At 32.8% G+C, this 21,540-nt stretch overlaps 1 pseudogene; it reads right to left on the reverse strand.

Annotated features, from left to right (window-relative positions):
• Positions 1-2,464: 2,464 nt before the first annotated feature.
• On the reverse strand, positions 2,465-3,467 carry LOC110597245 (histone-binding protein RBBP4 pseudogene; annotated as a pseudogene).
• Positions 3,468-21,540: the final 18,073 nt, after the last annotated feature.

Here is a 21,540-nt window from a genome sequence, read left to right on the forward strand (position 1 = left end):
TAGTGGACTTTCCAACTGATTGCTTCAAGATGCTGTCAATGAAGTTCTAATTAATTAAAATATATTTTCTGACTCAAGTAAGGACTTGACATAAAGAATATTTTAAAAATGAGAATAAATTTCCCAATAGTGTTTCATAATACTTTTACATGATCCCTTGCCAGAGAGAAGTGTATGAAATATAATTTTCCATTTAGAGGGAAAAAATGATTCATTGACATTCACTATGATATTCACTGTCTTATATTAAAGACCATTCTCTTTTTTTAAAAGTTTTTTTTATTTGTTTTAATTAATTATACATGACAGTAGAAGGCATTTATGCACTTGGATATATCGTATGTAATATAATTTCTTATTTTTCTGGTTGTACATACTGTAGAATCTCCTTGGTCATGCAATTATATATACATAAAGTAATAATGTCTGTTTCATTCTACAATCCTTTCTATGCCTATATCCACTTCCTTCCTCTTTCCTCCCTTCACTCCCCTGTACCTAATCTAAGGTAACTCTATTCTTTTCTAGTCTATTCTTTTCTAGTGTCTCAGCTCCCCCCCCCCCAATTGTGAAGTAGCATTTACATATTAGAGAAAACATTTGGCTTTTGGCTTTTGGGATTGTCTAATTTCACCTAGCATGGTACTTTCCAATTCCGTCCATTTAAGGGCAAATGCTATAATTTCATTCTTCTTGAAACTTAGTAATAATCCATTGAATATATATAACCACATTTTCTTTATCCATTTATGTATTGAAGGACACCTAGGTTAATTCCATAATGTAGCTATTGTGGATTAAACTGCTTCATACATTGACATGGCTGCCTCACTGTGGTATGTGGATTTTAAGTCCTTTCTAACAAAAAAATCTTTTCAACAAATATTGTGAGGAAAAACTTTGCATCTCCTCAGAACTGGCACACTGCATGATAGGGTTTATCTTGCTCTGTTTTAACATTATTTTTTGTCTTGGTTTTTAGCAAGTTAAGAGTGAAATTTGAAGATGAACTACAATCTAATGCAGAATAATGGATCTTCATTGAATTGTATGTCCTAACTTCTAAAATCTATAAATATGTGAGGTTGTAACTAAGGGAAATTAAAGTGCAGATACAATTAAGTTTGCAAATCAGCTGTCATTAAATTAGTGAAATTGGGGCTGGGAATGTGGGTCAAGCGGTAGCGTGCTCGCCTGGCATGCGTGTGGCCCGGGTTCGATCCTCAGCACCACAAACAAACAAGATGTTGTGTCCACTGATAACTAAAAAATAAATAAAAATAAATAAATAAATAAATTAGTGAAATATATGAAAAAAGTATTGTCACTAGGAAGAGAGAATAAGAAAACCAGAAAGTTGACAATATGAGAAGTACTTTGCCTGGTATTGCTTGTATGAGGGAGGCCTTGAGCCAAGGAAAGAAGAGCATCTTGAGAAGGTGGAAAAACAAGGAAATAGATTCTTCTCTAGAACTTCCACAATGCCATCACTTTTGGATAAGTGGATAATAATGGATAAGAAAGCTTGATCTTTGCGCAGTGAGATCTATGCTGAACTTTTAATCTATAGAATTGTATGGTAATACATTTATGTTGTTTTGAATCACTAAGTTTGTGGTAATTTGCCACAACATCACTAGTAAGTGAATTAACTATAGACAATGCTGGACAATTTCTCTTACTATATTTACATTTCCTTTTCTCTTTGGTACTGGTTTTACTCAGATTTTACTAAGTTACTTTGTGTATCTTCTAAAAAAAAAAAAAAGACAATAGTATATAGCAAACCAAACAATGCAGTACTCCATTCTCAGATTTTTGTACCCAAGTTTATGATGTGTAAAAATGCAATTAAGAAAGTAATGTGGTCTGGGGTTGTGGCTCAGTGGTAGAGTGCTTGCCTTTCACATGTGGGGCACTGGGTTCAATCCTTAGCACCACATAAAAATGAAATAAGGGATATTGTGTCCACCTACATTTAAAAATTAAATTTTAAAAAAGAAAGTAATGTAAAATATTGCTTAATAAACCAAGTGTCTGATTTTTAGATCATTGAGAGATTTTAAAAGAAGAAAAATGTTGCTATGTTGTTGCTAATCAGAAACGTCTCTAGGAAAATTTTAGTCAAGCTATTTTCTGAAAAGGGTGAAAGTGTCGTGATAAAAAGACCAACAGGTTGTTTGTTGTGACATTCTGTAGAGAACTTGCTACACTTTGGCAAAATCAACATCCATATTGTAGAAAAGAAAATGGGAAAGTTTACCATATGATTTATCATCCACTCTCAGCTATCTTTGATAATAAAAAGCTAATAGCATGGTTGGTAGTGCTTATAATAGTGGGCTAGCTGAGCAAAGTCTGTGTTTCAAAACCAGTGTTAAATCAATCTCAGAGTTCACAGGGGAGGTAAAAGGGAGTGTAAAATAATAAGTGCAGACATATCCAGCATCCTTGTTCTTCAGAATCACATTCTTTCAGGATTTTCATCATTACAGATGTTCTCTGCCATCTGCCACACTTGCATGACATTGTCTTCTGATACACAGCAAATCACCCAAGGTTCATTGGAATTACAGGAAAATCAGGTATCTTGGCAGTGTGACCACCATGAATAAACAACAAATCTGGTGGGCCATCCTCTTCATCTTCTAGGGTTTATTTTTCTCCAATTTTACTGAAATTCCAGACATTTCATCTGCCATCAGTGTCACTAGAATCCAAAATAATCTCATTGTGAGGTTACTACTGAATGTGGAATATTTCATCTTTATATGATTCAAACTTATCCCAAATCATAAGTTTCTGATCAGCATCATCAGACCTAAATAGAGACTCATGGAGCAGATGTCAGGAAACTGCTGCATGCCCTATGTATGATGGTCTTTTCTTTCCTTTGGGATGGCACTGATATTCCATAGACATATGAAGTATTATCTGAAGCACTAAGTAAGTTTACACTGAGATTTGGGTTCCAAGAAAACTAATAGTCATTCTTTTGATGTCTTCGAAGGAATAAATCAAGATTGCATTCCATAATGGTTGGTTTGGAAGGATGTTTTAGAATTAAAAATAAGAACACCACCCGATGAATTCTTTTTAATTCTCCTTCATAGTTGATCTTGATTTCTATTTCAATTTTCCCAACTAAGCCAAAAAAACTCCAAATTCTCCTTTCTGATTGTTGTGGTATGATTCATCAATCTCAGCATCATCATTATGGACCTATATCTCCATGTGATTTTGTCCTTCTGATGTGTGCTTCCCCAGAACAAGTCTTTGACGACTCAAATATTTCCCTTCTTGTCTGGTTACATCCAGAAACCATTGTGCTGTTAGACTGAGTCACTCCAGAGCATGAATCATTACCAACTCACAAAGAAAAGAGGTGTTATTCTTCCATACTTTGTATCCTTAATTGATCATAAGTCTTCCACTGGGTCCTCAAAGGCGGCTGGCTTGTTTGCCATCATGGCCTGGCCCACCAGTGATTGGTATCCCAGAGTTGAGCCTTTCAGAGAGGCAGAGACCTCTGGTGTGTCTTTCTTAACTAAAATTCTCTTAGCGTAAAATTTCTCTGTTGGAGAATATATGCCTTCCAGTACTTTATTAAATTATAATCAAACAAGTAGAACTTGTACATATTTAAGGTGCCTAACTTGATGTTTGAGATTTTTCTTTTGGAGGATTGTAGCAGTGTGAACATTTTGAAAGGTGAGAATAATCTTTGCTGTAAGATTTGTAAGAATTCTCATGTCTGTTTTACACATTGCTGTATGCTGAGTAAAGTGTGGTGTCTGGCTCACTACAGTTGCTCAGTAATTAAATTGTTGAATAAATAAAAGAATGATCTCAATTTCTATACTGAAATAATCACATCTTTTTTTAAGTAATGTGATCAACAGTCTATCACTAACATTTCACATAAGAGACATTGAGAGACAGCATGTATTTTATACAAGTTGATTTAAAATAAATGCTATTGCTGAAATGGTTTTATTTTGATGAAGAAATCATTCCAGTACAATAATTCATATTTTCTGCCTACAAATTTCAGTGAAAATATAACATTTATTACTAAGAATATTATATATAACATAGCATATGATGAAGTATTTTAGAATATTGTAAAAAGAGATTTCAATGTTTTTTAAAGGTATAAGATTTCAGTCTCAGACCTGATGTGTCATATCACAGGAGATGTTTAGAGATATACATAGCAATTCATAAAGGTCTAATTAATTTTATAATGTTTAATCTTTACCACCAAGATTAAATATAGGCAAATAGTAAAATAATAACTTTATTTTTTATTTTTAATAAGCATCCCAAAATAATGTAATCAAAGTTATTGACGCTTTTACCAGAACAATTTTTTTCTTTGTCTACTATAACTCCAGAATATTGTATTTTCTAAAGGTTATATATATATAACCATTTTTTTATACCAAAATTCTTAACAATTATAAAGCACTTGAAGGAGAGGTAATAATAGCTAAAGAAAGTATGATGAGACCCAGATTTCTAGAGTATAGGAAATTGTACAAAATTTGGTATTTACTTTAAAAACAATGGGCAATCACTGGAAAATTTAAGCATGGGAATGATAAAACCTAGTTTTTTAAAAAAATCATATAGGCACTGGACATGATGGCACATGCCTGTAATCTCAGCCATTTGGGAGGCTGAGGCAGGAGAATCACAAGTTTGAGGCTAGCCTCAGCAACTTAGCAAGGCCCTTGGTAACTTTATAAGATCCTGTCTCAAAATAAAAATGAAAAAGGACTGGAAATGTGGCTCAGTGGTAAAACCCCTCTGGGTTCAATTCAAGATATCAAAATAAATAAATTAAATAAATAAATATTTTTGGCTCCTATATTGATGATGAACTATAAGACCACATAGTCATTGTTGGAACAAGATGGAAGTAGTGATGGTATAAGAAGTGATCTTACTTGATCTTACTTTGACATGTATTCAAGGTAAAACTTGATTTTTTTCTTCCTTCCTTCCTTCCTTTCTTCTTTTAAGGAAAGAGTATATGTGAATATAGATAGATGTATGTATCTGAGAGAAGTCATTTTTATTTCAGAGGTGATTTTATAACAAGTGACTTGAAGTGGACTTGAAGATAGATACATGAGTTCAGAGTTTTAAACAGATTAGAATTAAAAATGTAAGTTTGTGGTCCATCAAGATATTCATGTTTTGAACAACTAATAAAAAAAAAGATATTCATGTACTGAATGCAGAATGAGGTCACCAATACTTAGGGGGCTGTAATAGAAGCACAAAATTAAGCATTTATTAGAGACTGATTTAAAATTAGGCAAAGAATTGTATTTTTGATTAATATTTTGATTTGAATGTTCTAGAATTGATGGAAAATCATGATACAATAGTGATAATTCCTGGAATAATGTGAGAGTGGTATATATTTCACAAAAAAAGTTGGCATCATATAGGATAAGAATATTTTGACTATTGTATACATCAATAGCAATACTTGTGTTTTATTTCATTTCAAATTTTAGCCATTCTGGCCATAAGATATTGTTTTGTTTTCAATATATATTCCTGTGTTATTTAAAGAAGTTAGTTGAAATTTTTGTCATATAATTGTGTATTGGGTTTTTTTTCCTCCTGTGGGTTTATTCATGAGCGTTTGAGAACAAATTAATGGTGTTGGGGGATGGAAACATTTGATGCTATGGGACTACATCAGAGGATTTAATCAATGTGTCTTTGAAGTTCTAGAAGAAAAGGAGAGAGGGAATTGCGTGATTTGATCACATCACGATAGAAAACTTTTCAAGTGTTTTGAGAGATATCCACCTATATATCCAAAAACCTTAGTTAATCTCAAGTAATACAAATACAAGTTTATTGCACTTGGAGATGTTTTCTGAAGATGAAAGATAGAGAAAGCATAGAAAAGATGCAGCCAGAGGAATAAGATATTAAGTGGAAAAGCAATAAGTGCTTATTTTTCTCTAGATAATTTTTTTCTTATAATGCACACCAGAGAAACCATTTCTTGAGATTTCAGGTAATCAAATATTATAAACAAAAGAAAATAAAACAAAACAAAAAAGAAAAAAAAACCCCCAAAACAAAAAAACTTGTCAGCAATTTTTGCAGCAGCCAGTCTAGGAAGTCAAACCATTAGTTCTACTACAACTAGCCCAGAACAATCAGGATCCATTAATGACTGCCAGCTTCCTTATTTGCTCATTTCCAACACTGCATTAACCAAAGAGCCAAATATGCTCTCTTACTAATCCCAGGACCTGCCCCATTCTAATTTATTCCACCTCCAGCTTTCCCATGACAACACCCTTGAATCAAATTATACTTGATATCTTTTTTTCCCTTCACTTTTATAGAGCTTCCCACTTCCCTGCTTGTCTGAGTTTGTGCTAAGTGCAAGTTGTAGTCCTTTCCTATTGCTCTTATAAAAACACCACATATTTTGTGGTTTAAAACAACACAAATTTATTATCCTTATAGTGCTAGATTTCAGAATCTGAAATGGGTCTTATGAGGTTAAAGTCAAGGTATTGGCAGAGCAATATTGTAATATTCCTTCTAGAAGCACTGAGAGAGGATCTATTTCTTACAAATACCAATTTCCCCAAGCTATCTATGTTCTTCAACTCTTGACTGGATCATTTTGACCTCTACTTCTGCAATCACATCTCTTTTGACTCTGCGTGTCTTGCTTTTTTTTTTAACAAGGATCCTACTGATTACCAGGGCCCACCTGCATTATCCAGAATAATTTTTTTACCTTATGATTCTTAAATTTAAGTACATCTAAAAAGCAATAAAACCCCTATTTCCATGTAAAATAATCTTCACAGGTAGCTGAGATAGAGCAAGGACATCTTGCCACAAGCACTGAATGAGCAAATATGAAACCACTGCTCATAAGCGGGAAATAGAGTGTTTGGTTCCTGTGTGCCTTGGGTCACATATTCTTTAACTGATCGACATATAACCTTGCTTTTTGTATGTTATTGTTTAAAGATATCTCATTTGATACATATTTCTTACAAATAATTAATCACAGTTTTTGCTAGGGGATTTGGGAACCACTGTGTTATACATGTTTTATTATTACCTATAAGTAAAAACAGTTTTACAAGCATTAACCACTTACTCTCTACATGGTCCTTTTCCTGTATAACAATTAACAGATACTTAAAAAATTTTTCTGTTGCTTGCTGAACAACACAACCTGCTATACCTATAACTAGCATTTTCCACACCATATCACCTTTGAAAATGTGTGAGATAGTACTATACAAGAAGGATTTAACATTTTTTATGACCCTTGATGACATTACTGTAATTTTCTTTGATTTTGTGCTTCACAACAATGCTGTCTGTTCTTTTTCTTTTTTTTTTTTTTTTAAATCTCATGTATCCACAAATTTTACCTTTTTAAAAAATATTTTCCATGGCTTTATTATATACTTTAGCACTTTCTGGAGCTGTGTGGATCCACAATTTTTTCTCTTCCTTTTCCTTTTTCTGTATATATCATTTTGTTGATTTATTAAAATTGAACTCATGGTCAATAGCACTATAATTCATGCCTGAATGAAGCTTATCTAACCTATTTTTTTTCTTTAAGGCACATTAGAGTCTTGTGTTAGAGAGCACTTCAGCACTATACTGGGGGCCATTTTAAACAGCAACATCAACAAACAAAAAGTAAAAAGTGCAAAAGTGTGCTACTAAATAGACCATGAAAAAAGAAATTTATTTATAGATGACAGCCAAAGCAAGATGACAGTCTTGCTTTGTTTGACCTCAACTGAGAACATGCATGTCAGACAACTGAAATTTTTGTCACACTAAAAATTTCTTTGCATATGCCAATGATAGACAAATTTGCCAATGTAGAATTCATAAATAATGAGGATTGGCTGTGTGTGTATGAGTATTTCCAAAATAAGCTTCAAATTTACATTTACATATATTCATAATATCAAGGAATTAAAAACATTTGGTTACTCCTGAATTAAAAACAAAAGAACAATAATAATCTCAATCTCTCCATCTCAGTGTAAGAAAAATATATTAAAGCCCCTCATCTCAAAGAGCTTGTATTTGGTGGAGTGTTAAGGTTTAGGAAATTATAGAAAATTTGTTATGCCTGGATGTGGTCGTAGTAATTTTAATCATAAATAGTTCCTGAAAAATTCTGAATTTCAGGCTTCTTTCTTTCCTAAGTTTAAATATACCTTTTCTTACTCTGCCTTTGTAAAGGTGTAACTCACACCTGATTACATGTAGTTGAAGTAAGATCTAATCCATGTTGGATGTGCTGATGGCAAAGATTAGGCATGTTGAGCATTGGCATGCTGTTTCTTCAGTTTGCCATTAATCCTATGCAGAGTCAACTACTGAAAATATGGTTTATAAAGCATATACCAGTTATTTCTTTGTATATTAAACATTTTTAAAAAAATAAACTTACTCTGAGAAAGTTCTAATGCTGTGGTTTAGCTGGTATTCATCTGAACTGTGTCAATCACCATTCTCAGGTATTTTTGCTATTATTATTACTACAGCTTATGTTATATCCATTAATTTTTTTCTGGGACCAAATATAAATATTAGAATTATACATGGAAATGTGTAGAGCTTTTTTCTTTTTTTCTGTTTTATGGAAATAATCTGTTCATGTTATATAGGAATGGAAAAAGATAAACAAAATAAAACAATTCTAATGGTCAAACAAGTATTTCAACTCCAGAGATTTAGGACTAATGAAATTGTATTTTTCTATTGTGTAAACATATTTAATTGCACCAAGCTGTGTAAACTACTGGGTTTTCAATGAAATGTTTTTATCTTTAGTAAAGACAACTTGATGGAAATACTGCCTACTTTCATATCTTTCTTGAATGAAACCTAAATCTGATATTTAATAAAAACTAACATTATGTCATATAATGACAAGATTTCATTTTTATAATTTTATTGAAATATTAAAATGTGTCAGGTACTTTGGATTAAATATGTTTTGTATCTGGGTACAATTGGGAGCATGAGTAATTTCTGCTAAAATGCCCCAGAAAATTATCACCCGTCCTCACTTTATTTTACTTAATTTATTTATTTTATTTATTTTACATTCTAAAATAAGAGTATTTTCTACTAAACCTTTTTTTTCATACACAGGTTATTATTTTCAATGTATCTTTCCAAATTAATATTGATTAATCTTGACAAAAATGCTTATATCTGTGTCACTTATGGTTTGCTTTTTAATACATTGATGCTAGAATGCACTGATTTGGAGCAGAATAAAGGTGTTATATTTTTTCTGTATTTAGCAGACTTATGAAATATTAATGTTTTATTGCCTACAAGTGATAACCAAACAGATCTTTATTTTATTAGATAGGATATTAGTGTGTTAGAGTATAGTTATTAAGTATTTAACCATTGGCAATGAGATACTTTTCATATCTATCACATCTTAGGATTTCAAAATTTTTTCACATATAATTCACTTTATTATAACTTTTAGTTGAGATAAACCTTGACAAGTTACATAATAAATTAACCATGTGGATAATATATAACATTATCTAATAAAAATCTAGCTGATATTTAGTAATTGCAAAGAGCCTGGAGATTTTGAATACCTTCTTCCTTTCTACATGTACTCATACTATTTCTCACAGAAACTGAAAGTCTTTTTTATTTTTATTTCCTTCACTTCTAATTCACATAAACTTATGACCAACAGGTAAAACATTAATGTGAAATATTCATTTTTTTATTAAATATTATTATGGTTATATCACCAAGTGCTTTGACTAGAATGTTCTAGCTTTATCTGCTAGTGATTACAAACATATCTAATTTATAATAACATTCAAATCTTTTGATCTGAGTTTTCCTCACCTATTTGGTTGGCAGCAATTCTAAATTTTTCTCAGGATCACCTCCTAAGATATTTTTAAGAGTTCCAAAAGATATTTACATGTTCACCAGATACCTTCTAGGCACTGCCAGTTTGGGGGCCTTAACTTAATTTTCCCTGTAAAGTCTCTGTTGGATGGAGTCATTTCATTTACAACCAGAGTAGCTACTTCAGTTCTGTATGATCTCAATATTTGTGTCATTCATCCTCTCACCCTTTTGTTACCTTTGAAGACTGACAATGGACTTTCTTCATTGTTCTGAAGCCAATAAGAAAATTCCCTTTTCTTCTTATCAGAAAGTTTTCCCCATTGCAAAACTGTTGGTTAGTAGTGCATAAATACCTCAAGTATTTTTGGAAAAGTATACCAATGGAGGTTTACATACATTGTCTAAATATTTAACAGTTGCCCATCAAGCCAGTGAACTTAAATATGTTCTAATTTCCTTCCTTGAAAAATATGCCTTATAAGAAATAAGCAGCACATCATATAAATCCTGATATGTTATCCTCAGATCTCAAATCACTGTTGGAAAGTGTTTGTTATTTTGACAGTACCTCCAGAACTGGAAAATGGAAATTAAAGAGAAACAAGGAAGCTGAATCCTGGAAATCCCCAGGAATTATTCTTAACTGTCCAAGAATCTGTGGCAGCCATAACATTTCATTATCTTTCAAAGATAATTATTTTGCTTTTAACTTAAATATTTCAATTGCTCAAAATTCTCCTTCTTTCTAAATTGGTGCCTATCTGTGATATTGGCAGTGGGGCAAAAATGGGACTCATTTTTTTTTTTTTTTGTGGAATTGCCTTTGTTTTGAGACATAGCTCAGAGGTGTGGGTTAGTGAGTCATAGGTCTAAATGTAATAATATTAAAGATGGATATTTTGAATTATAGTTATACTTTGCTAGCCCTGACTGCCACAACCTAAGTGACCCAGGCACCCTGGCTCTTTATTAACATGTTTTTCTTGTTTATTTTTGACAAGCATAGATCCTAGGGCTGAAGTTCCTCTTGTGGGTCTTCCTTCCCCATCCCTTTCTCCTTGTATACTATGTTGACTACAGCCAATTTCATGCTGTTCATTCAAATCTTGGTGTTCCCTTTTATACAATGCTCTGTCCAGCATGTGCTCCTTCTGATACAATAACTCTGTCAGTCTTTCCCAACTCTCTTCATTCCAATCCCAGGAAACTTCCCAGGGAACCTTGTTGAGTTTTTCTTGCCTTTCTCAAAATACTTTCTCCCAGGGAGCAACTATTTACCTACAATTGTGTCTAAGCTCAATTTCTTTCCTACCCTCTTTCTAAATTCTATGCAATACAAGAGGTGTGCATAGATTTTGTTTTAAAGGTCTCTGAGTATTTTATGACTTGTAGAAGTTTCTCAAATATCATCAGGCAGTGGAATTTTTTTTATGCCTAGGACACAAGGAAGATTTTAAGCAAATTGTTTCCTAACTCCACCAGCCATCCTAAGTGATTTTGTTCTCTGAGCCTGAAGAAATAGCCTATTACATGTGAATTTCCCTCATAAAGTGTGAAAATAATTTACTCTAAAATAAACTCATATATACTTTGTTGTTCTTAAATTCAATGCTAGTTACTTCAGATTCTAATCAATTCCATAGGTGAATATTCAAATATGGTTCATAATACAAAACCAATATTAACAAAGCATGATTAATTGATATAAAACTTGTGGAGAAAAACTTTAGGTACAGTTTGTCTTAAGATAGTGGTCTTACTGTTAGCATTTCGTGTTTGACCTCTGATTTACTGTAACTCAATGGGCAATATTTCTGGATGAAGATTGCCTAAATTTTAGGAACCTTATTTTTCTTCAACTACTGATCTCTATACATTCCTAAAAATAAAATGTATATAACATAAGAATAAGGGAAGATAATGGCTTCACCAGGAGTCAAAAAGAGAAGTGATTTTAAAGATTTAAAATTCAACTCCAATCTCAAGGGAGAGAGTGAGTCAGTCTTCTCAGAAAGGAGAGTGATGCTGCAGTAGGAGCCATTTATTGAAGGACAGGAGGGGTATATATACATTACACACAGCTTACCTTAATTAACATAAACTACATACAGCATTCAACCAATAAGAAATCTCCACACTTAATGGCTTGCTGGCGCCACCTCACAAACCACTCCCCCTGGCAAAATGCCAGGCACCATCCTGACTTGTTTACAGACTCTAACAGAGTGACAATGTGCCTCTCCTGCACTCCAGTTTTCTTGGTTTTCCAGGAAAATTACCAGACATTTCTGCCCAGGTCTACCTCTTAACATTTGACTGAGAGTAAGGTAACATCAGACTTTCAAATACCTATTCCATGACAATTCTAGGTTCCCTTGGCCCATGCTATGGGGTTCTAACTGGATTCTTAATCATACTTTCTTACCAATTTTATTGTTAGAAGGAATGAAAAGAGTCACAAATGTCTCTCCCTTTAAAATAACTTGAGTTCCTCTTATGAACATTATTTGGTGTCAGCATTTTCTTTCAGATGACAGGAAGTTGGCTGAGGAATGTGGCATATCCTACCCACTTAGGTCAGGCAAGGCTACAGGTAAATTGCTTTCTGGCAATGTGGGGTACAGCGTGTAGGGGACAGAATTATTCTCTTAACGTCATATTCCCACCATCCTTATCTGTCTGTCCCTAACAGGAATAATGATTTAGAAGAGTAAACCAAATTAGTATATTCACTTCCTATTTTGAAGGTCATGGGTGATGTACTTTTTTATTTCTGTTTCTGTATTTTTATATCATGTCTGTAATATATCTGTAATATATATATATATTTATCTGTAATATATATATATATTACAGATATAATATACAAATATATATATATCTGGTTATTGTTGTTGTTTTGTTGTTACTGGGGATTAAACCTAGGATCACTTGCCTATTGAGCCACATCCCCATCCCTTTTGTAAATATTTTATTTAGACTCGGGGTCCACTGAGTTGCTTACAGCCTCGCTAAGTTGTTGAGGCTGGCTTTGAACTCAAAATCCTCCTACCTCAGCCTCCTGAGCTGCTGGGATTACAGGTGTGCACCATCCTGGCTGTATTTTCTTTATAATTATTAGCACTATCTTCTTATTGTTCACCAAGTACTACGCTTACTTTGTTGGTTTCTTTAAAAGAAAACTGTTTGAGATATGGGAAATATTTATATATTGTCTCACTAGGTTTCCCAGCTGGCCTTCATCTTGTTTTCTCAAGCAGTCCTTGATCCTCCTACTTCAGCATCCCAAGTAGCTGAGACCTCAGGTGGGCACCACCATGGTGGTGTTCTCAGTAGTACTATGAGCAAGCAAGGAACATCTGATGAAGACATCACAGAAAAAATCAAATACTTGTTTGCTTTTAAAATAAATGATATGTTTTGGGGTGTCAGGTCAAATTAGGAATGATACTTACTTTCTGGGACAATACTTGCCAGACAATTCTTCCAAATGTGGACACTAGATGCTTAACTCTGATCATTATGGTCTTCTTTGGGAGGAAAGGAATCTTGGCCAACATGATTATAATTATGGCAATTTTCAATATGAAGAACTTTTGGACAAACATTTGCAATTACAGAAACACTCTATTTTTTTCCTTTTTAAATTGTTAGCTTCCTTATAAAAGTTTGCTTTAAATTGAATCTTGATTGGGAAGGTTTTATTTAGCAAGTATATTATTCATCCTTAGCACAAATCTCTCTAATTTTTTTTAAATATATATAATGTATTTCAAATAAAAATTTGGAAACTTTTTCATTCAAGCATAGAAATGTTATACCACTTAAAAATATTTTCCATAGTATTTAAATCTAGAATATATTTAAAAGTATGGAATTTAGAATTAAAATTCAACATTTAAAATTTTAACAGCTTAAGTTATAATTGCTATAAAATAGGCTGCATATAAAGTGCACAATTTTAAATATTTTGAAATGTGTATATACTGTATAGATACTACAATAAAAATATGAACACAACCTCAACTTCAAAAGTTTTCTCATAGACCTATGTAATTTTTCCTTTCCCCTATCCCAGCCCTTCCTAGGCATCCATTGATTTGTGGTTTTTTTTCCCATTAAATAGTTAGTGTTTTCTAGAAATTTACTTAAATATAAGTATATATTATATGGTCTATACTCTATTCAGAGTACTAATGTATATTATATAGTGTGTACTCCTTTTTGTCTAGCTGCTTCTACTCAGCATAATTATTTTGAGAATCATCCAATACTGTTGAAAGTATACCTTTTTTATTGCTGAGTAGTATTGTTTTGCAATTATATATATATACATATATATATTCATATGTAATATATAATGATATATATATACAATAGTTTTCTTCTATTCACTCTGTTCATGTGCACTTCAGTAGTTTTCAATTTTACTCTGCTACCAAGAAAACTCCTATAGTCATTCATCAAACTTTAAACAGAAATAATCATCAATAATATTAAAATAAAATAAATATTACAAGATAAAAATTTTCAAGCAATATTAAAAAATAACTTTATGCTACTTATAAGAGGAGTACCTTACATATAAGGGTACATAAAATTTTATATTTATTTATATTTCTCTTAGGGAAATTTCTAGGAAAGAAAAGGTTGGGTCCTATGCGATTTCTATACTTATTCTCAAGTGCCATCTGCATCCAGCACAGACAGCTAACTTAAAGTCACTCAGGGGAAATTCTCAAGGCATTAGATATAAAACACAGACATACAATTTATCTTTAAACCAAGCTCCGGGACAACTCCTCTGCTCCTGGACTCTAGCTCTTCAAACAAGAGAGTGAGGAACTACAGGAGGGTCTGGTGATAGAGAGGAAGCACCTTCGGAGTGAGCTTTTATTAGGGGAAATCTAAATTCTTAGGAAATCCCATCCAATGAAGGCCAAGGAGGGGCAGGGTTACAAGGACAGGTGAAGTGATTGGATCCCTGGGATGTGGAGAGACATGTCCCTGCACAAAGACACAGTCCTTCCTCGAACCCTAGAAGACTGGGGCTACCCAGCAGCATGACCGCCGGATGCCACATCTTTCAGCAGGGGAGTCATGTGCTAGATGGGCACTCCCACACTTAAGTAACTGCCAAACTATTTTCCAACATGATTGCATTTTATATATACCTCTCCAGTAACTGCAAGTCCCATTTAACCAATATTTTACTTATTATTTTTATTTTTTAATTTTACTTATTTCAGTAAATGAATAGTGGTATCACCATTATGATTTTAATTTGCCTTTCCTTAATGAATAATGATGTTGAATATTTTTTTTTTCTCATGCTGATTTACCATCTGAATGTCATTTTTGGTGAAATATCTTTCAAATTTTCTGCCTTTGCTTAGTGAGTTGTTTTCTTAAATGGTTATATGGGAAATATTTATATATTGTCAATATAATTATTTATCAGATTTGTGATTTATAAATATTTACTCCATTGGTCATTTTAAAGTTTGAACCTGTGGTGGGCATTTTCATTTTTAAATAATGTAATGGGATTTATTATAAGCAGGACAGGACACACCTCCTTGTCTTGTCCTCTGGTGGCTTCTTTCTAATAGCATGTTTTTGCCATTGTGGAGTCCCTGACCTCCTACCTAACATTTTCCAGGGGTAAACCAAGCTTGTATTTTTGAAATTAAAGCTTCTATCTTTTGATGTGTTGCTTTAAGCTTTCTTGGGCAGTATTAGAACGATATTTAGTCTAACTTTCTCCAAAACTGACAAAAACCTTTCTAAGACTTCTCATTAATTAATTAATTAACTTTTCTTTTCTGACTGGAACTTTTCTGGCTTTGTGTCATCTTTAGATGTTCTCTCTTATCTGGTAGTCCACCCTGTGAACTGACAGCTGGTTTGGATCCCCCAGCCATCCATCTTTGTCATTTGGGTTCCTGGGTTCCCATTCCTTCTACTGAGGACTGGAAACTCTCTTAAGACAATTAATTCTTTTGTTTTCCTTTTCTTAGGAAATCTTTTTTCTTGTTTTCCTCTTGTCCATTTTATGGAAATCCCTTTTACCTGATCCTTTTTGTTTTAACATTTAGTTTCTTATGGGAGGGCAAATCTAGTGCCATCTTGCCCTGAAGGAAAAGCTCTATTAATATTTCTAAAGTATACATTTTTTCTCCATTATACTAATGTATTATGTCTATTATGTTGTTATTCTGTTAAGTTTATATTATTTTTTTCATAAGGTTAGGTAATTTCAGTTTTTTGAATAGTTTCATAAAATTAAATGAAACTTACCTCACTCTATGTGTTTAAAAATTTTAGATTTTTCTTTTTAATTTATAGAGACAGCATTCATAATAACAGTATTAATATAATTTGAAACAGGCAAGTACTGATTTTGAAATTTGTGATTCAATATATTTCATATGCTTGTTGCCTTTATAGTATCAATTGGTCCATTTCCCTTAAAGAGTTTTATTATGTCCATTGACTCATTTGCTAAATATATGCCAAGCTTGAGGAATGAATTCATAAATCAGACATAGGGCTTTGTCCTAAAGTAGAGAAAAGCCATGCTATCAACAAGTGAGGGCAATAAAATGCTCATTTTCAAGTAGTTAAATACAGGTTCTCTTCTAGTTGTTGCAGTGTTTCAGTGATCAAATATGAAATGCAATGATGCCTAATGAAATTGAAGGCCTGTTAAGGTCAAATTCTGTAACAATGCTGTTTACTCATCTTCACCCAACACCACGGATATAGCTGAAATAATTATATAACATTATTTTGAATGTTTTTCTTCATTGAATTTACATCTAGTTTTCTATAATCAGTGTTAACTTTCTCTAGGAACAAATTGGAAGATTGGCCTTTTGATCTAAGTAGCAACATTATGAATATTTTTACTGTTTGGGCTTATTCTTTCAATTCTTTCTTTCACTTGAGTATTCTTCTCCAACTCTGTCTGTCTGCCAGAAGTAGTATTCTATTTTTGCTGAATGACTTATTCTTTCAAGCACATGAGAGTAAAAACTGTGATGATCATTAAGTTTAAATTTGTGTGCTGATGTGTGTATATGCATTGCTTATGTTGTCATATGGTATAGACTTTTTGCTGGTCTTTTTCAATTTATTAATATCCTCAACAATTAGTACTGTTATTACATTTTGAAAGTATCCATGAACATCTTTTGATTATTAATTAATCCACAAACAAGGATACTTCTAATGTAAACTTTATGGGTACAATTCTGTTTTTAGAAGTTTCTATTTAGCCAGTGTGTAACAGAATGAACAAAGCCTTCTGAAGATAATCTTCACAGATTTCCTCAAAGGTGGAGGCATATCATCCATTATCATTAATTAGTTTTGTAAATCTCTCTTTCATTTGATAATCACCTTGGTTTTCCTATGTGATTTTTTAGAAGTATTATTTGAATAATATATAGATTTTTATTCATCCCAGGAAAGAAAAGACGTCCTCTTATTAGAAACTCTAAGTGTTTTAGATTTTTTAACAGGTGAATCAAATAATTAGAGTAATGGAGGTTTATTTTAGCATTTAGTAGTTTTGGCAAAGCAGAAATATTTTTTGTGTATTTTCGAGGACAAAGCTAAGAGAGAAAAGAGCAGTGGAAGAAAAGCTACTAGCCTTTCATCTGCAGTTGACAAGAGGTGACACAAGTGTGCCCGAATGTAAGCATTATGGAGAGATTTAGCATGGGAATTCTGGAGGCTGACTGCTGCTAGTCATGTTCTGGTACATTCACTCACTCACCCACTCACCATGTGACTATGAACAATTTATTTATTTGTTTCTCAGCTTCTTGTATGTAAAGGCAACTTTTTTTCTAGTTACTTAGGTTACCTTCTCTCTGTCTCTACAGAGCTGCAGTCATAATAAGACTTATTCTTTTTCTCCTGAAGGGTTAATGCCAGCCTATGTAGGTTTTCTATTATTTATAGTTGCTTCTTAATTTTATCATTTCATTTCCCCATTTTGTAAGCAATGCCCAACATGTAGCACCTTAAAACAGCACCATTTATTAGCTTGAAGTTCTGTGTCAAAAGTCAGAACATGGAATGTCTGAGTTATCTTTTTAGGTTCTCAAGTAACTGAAATAAAGGTGTTGGCAGGGCTGAGTTCTTATCTGAAGATAGTGAAAAATTACTTCCAAGCTCATTCTTGCTGAGTAACTCAGTATCTTTTGGTTGTGGCCCTGAAGTCCTCATTTTCATACTGTCTATTGGCTAGATTCTGTCCTTAACTATTGGAGGCAGCTGGTTTATAATTTCCTATAGGTAGTTCATAACTTGGATGTTTTCTCTCTTTTAAGCCAGAGGAACAATCTTTTCTGACTTTCAATCACAGTTCTATTATCAGCCCCAGAAACCACTGGTCACCTAAAGCCTATGCTGCTATGCTCCATCCCCACATCCCAACTATTAACCACACTCTGCAATTCCAATTCTGTTTTCCCAAGGTCTTGCTCCTTAAGTTTTAAGATAACAATTAGCTAAATTCTAAGAGACACTGCTTGCTCCAATAATGAACTAAGAAAGTCCATTTGTGGTACTGGGTATTGAACCAGGGCCTTGTGCATGCAAAGCAAGCACTCTACCAACTGAGCTATATCCACAGCCCCCTGAAGATTTCTTTTACACTCCTAGTAGGGGATGTTTCTTTATCCTAAATATCCACTCACAGTCTACTTTGACTTTGGACATTAGTGGGCCCTCTGGGAAGGTGTTCTTGCTATAGGAAATATGTTGAAAATCTCATTTTCTATAAAAAGCATTTGAAACCATTCCAAGAGAAAACAGATCATGAACATTCTGTTCTACCAAGGTAGAAACTGTAAATAAAAAAAAAGATTTCTTATGCTGGGACACTGATTACATATAGACCAAGGAAGTTTATGTGAATATTTTGGCCTAGTTATAAGCATTTTTCTTCCTCCTAGTATATGTCCAACAATTAATTTTCCCTGTAGCGTGACAGTTTTATTGTCCTACAGTGTTAACAATACAAGATGAGAAATATGCTACTGTGAGAGTTTACTGCTGTGAACTCAGTGGCCACATGTTTCAAGCTTAATTTTTGATATAGACTTACTATTTTATCCTTATGTATTTCAAGTAAAAAAGATTGTATTAAATTCTGATTGCTATCTTTAAAATCTATAGCTTTTTTTGTAGACATTTGCTAAAATCAATACCACATCTCACTGAAAATGTATATTTTCCTATGACATAGATGAGCAGAGGAGGTAATTTAATTTTTCCATTCAATACCTGTTGCGGAAGTCTGGCTTGGCACAATTCAGGAGCCACTTGTCAAAAGAAACTTTAAAGTATTTCATCTTGGGATATAAGTACTAAAGGAAAATGCCAGACATATTGGCATTTCTACCTCTTAGATTATTTTTGTGTCTATTAATATTTTATCCTCTGTACATCTACAAGAAAGCAATTGTTTTTGAATTGCCTTTAAAACTTAATAAGTATCTTAATTTGTAACTTCTTTAATCTTACTACTGGAATTATTGGATTAATGATTTATGCTAAAGATTAATAACACCAAATAAAGTAAGAAGAAGAATATAGATGTCCCTTACATCTCTTTAATCTTTATTGGTTTTTATTTCCAATAATTTAAAAGTTCTTGCTACAACAGAAACTCATAACCAGAGTCACCTAAAATTTAAAATATTCTGAGTATTTCTTATAAGTTGATTGTCTCAAATAATTACAATTTTTTTCTTTAAAAGAGAAAAATAAAATGCTTTATGGCCTTTAGTGTAGCACTAAGACTGTCTGCTTATAACCTTTGTACATTTTTTAGGAATGCAATATAAAAAGACAGGAGAGAGCTGGATATAAAGATTTAGTGTAAGAACCAGGAATGTGGCCAGTGAGAGGTTTATATTTAGAAAATGGAGAAGAATTTTGTGAAATATGTAAACTGAAATTATGTTTTTAAGCATACAATCATAAAACACTTTCACTTTACTCAAACAATCAATTATTTTTATTTAAGATGCTAAAATTTAAATACCCAAATTAAATTTTTCTTAATTTTAGAATTTTTTAAAAAAATAATAAGAATAATAATTTTGCTTTGGTTCTTTGAAGAACTATCATAACTACTTTTCATTTGAGAGGAAATGATCTATGGTTTGGATGGTTAAGAGTGGAGTGGACACTAGTCTTCTTAAGACTTGTTTGTACTGGTGGCAGACTTGAAAATTAGAATTGGGTCCTCATTTCCCAGTGTTGAAGAGTAAACACTGGAGAAACAGTGAGGAAAGGGCAAAATGAAATTTTATTAACAAAACAAAACAAAACAAAAACAGAGAAAGAGAGACTCCTCCCGAGAAGAGGGTTCCTTAGCTGGTGCCCAAGGGAGTAGGGATGTTTTGCCCCTTTATAGATTTTAGGTTTTAGATTTTCTTTCTTCCCATGATCAAAAGGGACCAAAAGTCAGAAAGAGAGCTGCGGGTGGCAGTGGCGGGTGGGGAGGGGTAATTACTTGTATTGGAAAATGGGGATCCTCCCCCTCATGGGAGTTTGTTAGCAACCAGTTGATGGGGTTCTATCTACTCCTTTCCTTTTCTTTGAAAATCAGCTACCTGTCCTTTGCTCTGGTCTCAGCAAGATGGTTGGAGTTTTCTGGAAAGGTCTGAAGAGCAGCAAACCAAAAGTCTCAATAATTAGACTGACTGAACCTCAATTCCAAATTCAAAGACCTGATAGAATCTGTACAGAGCTGGGATCTGAAATGAGCTGATGTTGAAGCCAAAAGGCTTAGAAAAGCAGCACAAACACCATGATGCTTCTAGATTTGTCTTCCTTAGTCAAATGGGATAGGAGTCAAACTGCCTGGGTTGAAATCCTAGTTTTCCTGTTTATTATATTTGTGACACCTGTCAGGTTAATCGATCTTTTCAAGTATTTTAGCTCTCATATATAAAATGAGAACAATTATAGTGATAATCATATACAGTTGCTGGTAAGGAGTGAATGATCTAACACAAAATACTTAGAAAAGTATACATAAAACAGTATATATCTAATAAATATGACTTTATACTTGTTATTCAAATTAAACAAGTTATGTTTTAGGCACTATGCATTCTTTAACATGGCCAACATCCCTGAGTATATATGCTTCTTCTTTGATAAATGTGGAAACATTTCTAATCTCTATGATTTAATAGTTTGAAACAAGGCGTGTATGAGACTAAATTAAAATATCTCTAACTTTCCAGCTTATACATAATTTTATTTTAACTATCTTAGTTAATGTATTATATATAAAGTTTTCCTAAAGACTATACAATTTTAAAATAAATAAATAATAATAAAATGATCTGCTGAGTATAGAGGGAAGAAGTTACTTTATGCATTGAAAGGGTTCAGTGTACTTTACCTGTACTCCTTGAACAAAAGAAAAGTAGAAATTTCAAAGCAAAGTACATTCAAAACAAAGGCCCTCACATTGCAAGTATAGCTGGCACATAATCATAGTGTGTGGTCACTGACAAATGGAAGTGCCTATGAGTAAATGAATGAAGGTACTAATCAGAAATGAGACTTAGC

The sequence above is a fragment of the Ictidomys tridecemlineatus genome, chromosome 9 (genome assembly GCF_052094955.1).
Source record: "Ictidomys tridecemlineatus isolate mIctTri1 chromosome 9, mIctTri1.hap1, whole genome shotgun sequence".
NCBI lineage: Eukaryota > Metazoa > Chordata > Mammalia > Rodentia > Sciuridae > Ictidomys > Ictidomys tridecemlineatus.